The 2,756-nt window shown below is 37.6% G+C and overlaps 1 non-coding gene across 1 annotated transcript; it reads left to right on the forward strand.

Moving 5' to 3' along the window:
• The first annotated feature begins 1,571 nt into the window (after positions 1-1,571).
• LOC144372817 (U6 spliceosomal RNA) lies at positions 1,572-1,678 on the forward strand. The gene has a single exon (XR_013432691.1). It is a non-coding gene; the product is annotated as a U6 spliceosomal RNA (small nuclear RNA).
• Positions 1,679-2,756: the final 1,078 nt, after the last annotated feature.

Here is a 2,756-nt window from a genome sequence, read left to right on the forward strand (position 1 = left end):
CCAATTTCCAAGAAATATAAAGCAACAGAGAAAGGCTGAGGTTGTTAGCTCAGCACTTGCCTAGAATGCATGGAGCCCGAGGTTCAATCCCCAACACCACCAAACAAACAAACAAAAAAAAAAAGGCAATAGAGAAAACAGGTTAAATTGTTGTACCAGGGGGATGTCATTTATTCACCAAAGCTACAATATATCCTAGAAGTCCCACAAACATATTTTTTCAATTATCGCAAAAAGTTACAACAAAAGGATAAATCAATAGAGAGTAACTTATATGAGACTTGTTCTCCCACTGAAAGCAACCAGAAAGTTGGAATATATATATATATATATATATATATATATATATATATATATTGTTTTTTGGTATCAGGGATTAAACTCAGAAGCACTTGATCACTGAGCCACATCCCCAGTCTCAGCCCCATTTTGTATTTTATTTAGAGACAGGGTCTCACTGAGTTACTTAGCACCTCACTTTTGGCTTTGAACTCATGATCCTCCTGTCTCAGCCTCCTGAGCCACTAGGATTAAGGCATGTGCCACCATGCCCAGTCAAAATATATTTTTAAAGAGCTATTTTTCAGATAGAAAGCCACAAGGGACATGCAACTGTCACCCCTAAGAGCAGGAGAACAAATAGATGAGCATTTCACCTGGAGGCAACCTCTAGACCTCAGTTTGGGAAGGGGAACCCAAATAGGGCATAACAGTCTCACTGAGGAGAGAGAGACCAGAGTTCCAGGAGATTAAGCAGCCAAAAATATGTAGAGAAAACTACCAGAAAGATGGGAGCCACAAAGAAAGAGAGTTCCAGAAATCTGCATGGAGGTGGTCTTCAGTTTGGGGCTACATTCTAAGCAGTACCTGCGAGGGCCAAGAACAACTATAAGCTAACCAATCCCACAGTTGGCACTGAGCTGGGAGAAGTCTGGATTCCAGCTAGCCAGAGAGAGTTGACATACAAAAACAGTATGGTCAACAAGCTCATGAAGAAGTATTTGATCCAGGCATCATGGCACATGTCTGTAATCCCAGCAACTCAGAAGGTTGAGGCAGGAGGATCCCAAGTTTGAGGCTGGCAACTTATCAAGGGCCTAAGCAAGTTAGTGAGACCCTATCTCAAAAGAAAAAAAAAGTTCACTCAATATCATTAATTATCAGGAAATAAACTCACAAAGACATACCCACTAGAATGGCCCAAGTGCTAGTGAAGATGAAGTCAAGTGGAAGTCTCCTAAATTGCTGGTGGAAGTATAAAATGATTGTGGTCATTTTTTAGCATGGCTTGACAGTATCACATAAGATAAAAACATACATTAAACGTAGGAGGCAATTGCACTCCTAGATATAAATGAGTCCATTTATAGTGGCATATATATGAAATAGTACTGTAGGAAAAATGAATCTATAGTTTAAAAAAAAAAGTTATCAGTGGTTGCCTGGAACAGGTGGTGAAGGAACTCACTGGGAAGGATCCCAAGGAAACCCCTTTTCTAGTGAAAAAACTGTTCTATATCTTGATTATGGTAGTTTTTACATGGGTATCTACATTTGTTAAAACTCAGAGTGTGCTTGCTTTGGCAGCACATATACTAAAATTGGAACAATACAGAAAAAATTAGCATGGTCCCTGAGCAAGGATGACACCCACATTTGTGAAGCATTCCATAGTTTTGTGGAACCAACCCTTCAACAGATGAATGGATAAAGAAACTGTGGTACATATATGAAATGGAATATTACTTATAGCCTTAAAAGAGAAAAAAATTACGGCATCTGCGGGTGAATGGGAATATCAGGTTAAGGGAAGTAAGCCAATCCCAAAAACCAAAAGCTGTATGTTCTCTCTGAAAGTGGATGCTGACCCATAATGGGGGTAAGGTGGGTGGTAAGAGGCATGGAAAGAATGGAGGAACTTTGACTGGGCAAAGGGGAGGTAGGACAGGTGACGGGGCATAGGGATAGGAAAGATGGTGGAATGAGATGAACCTTATTACCCGAGGTACATGTAGGAATACAAATGTGTTGTGTACAACTAGGAAAAGTTTTGTTCCATTTATATACAATGAATCGAAATGCATTCTGCTATCATGTATAACCAATTAGAACAAATTAAAAAAAAACTCACTGATATTAGCTATCAAGGAATTACTGTTAAGTTGGGTGATGGCCCGTGGGTTCATTATACTACTCTCTGTGCTTTTCTTTAAAGCTTTTCTAATTAAATTTATTTTTTAACTAGTACATAGAAACAAACATTATAATTATTGAAGTAGGTAACATGACATTTTGATGCATGATTACACTATGTAACATTTAAATCAGTTAAATATATCTACCTCGTCAAACATCATTTCTCTATGGTAAAACTTTCACAACCTTTTCTTCTAGTATTCTAAAATGTACAGTATGTTATGGTTACCTATAGTCCCCTACTATTCTCTCTGCTCTTATTTGAAAGTTTCCATGATAAAAATACTAAAAATAATTTTTAAATTAAGATATAACTTCAAATATTTAAAGGATTTCTATATAGAAAAGAATTCAGTTTTATAGAGGAAATCATGTGGAGGAAAATTTGGAGTCAATACAAGGATGAACTAGACAACAGAAGAACATATAGCCTTGTAAGAGAGTGACTCATGCTAGGAAATACTGGTGTACAGGCCTCATAACTACTCGTCAGGGCCACAGTAAAGAAAATAACAGCAATGAGTGAGAAACTAGACTAACAGCCTTCCAAGGTTTCTTCT

Source organism: Ictidomys tridecemlineatus, unplaced genomic scaffold, assembly GCF_052094955.1.
Source record: "Ictidomys tridecemlineatus isolate mIctTri1 unplaced genomic scaffold, mIctTri1.hap1 Scaffold_165, whole genome shotgun sequence".
NCBI lineage: Eukaryota > Metazoa > Chordata > Mammalia > Rodentia > Sciuridae > Ictidomys > Ictidomys tridecemlineatus.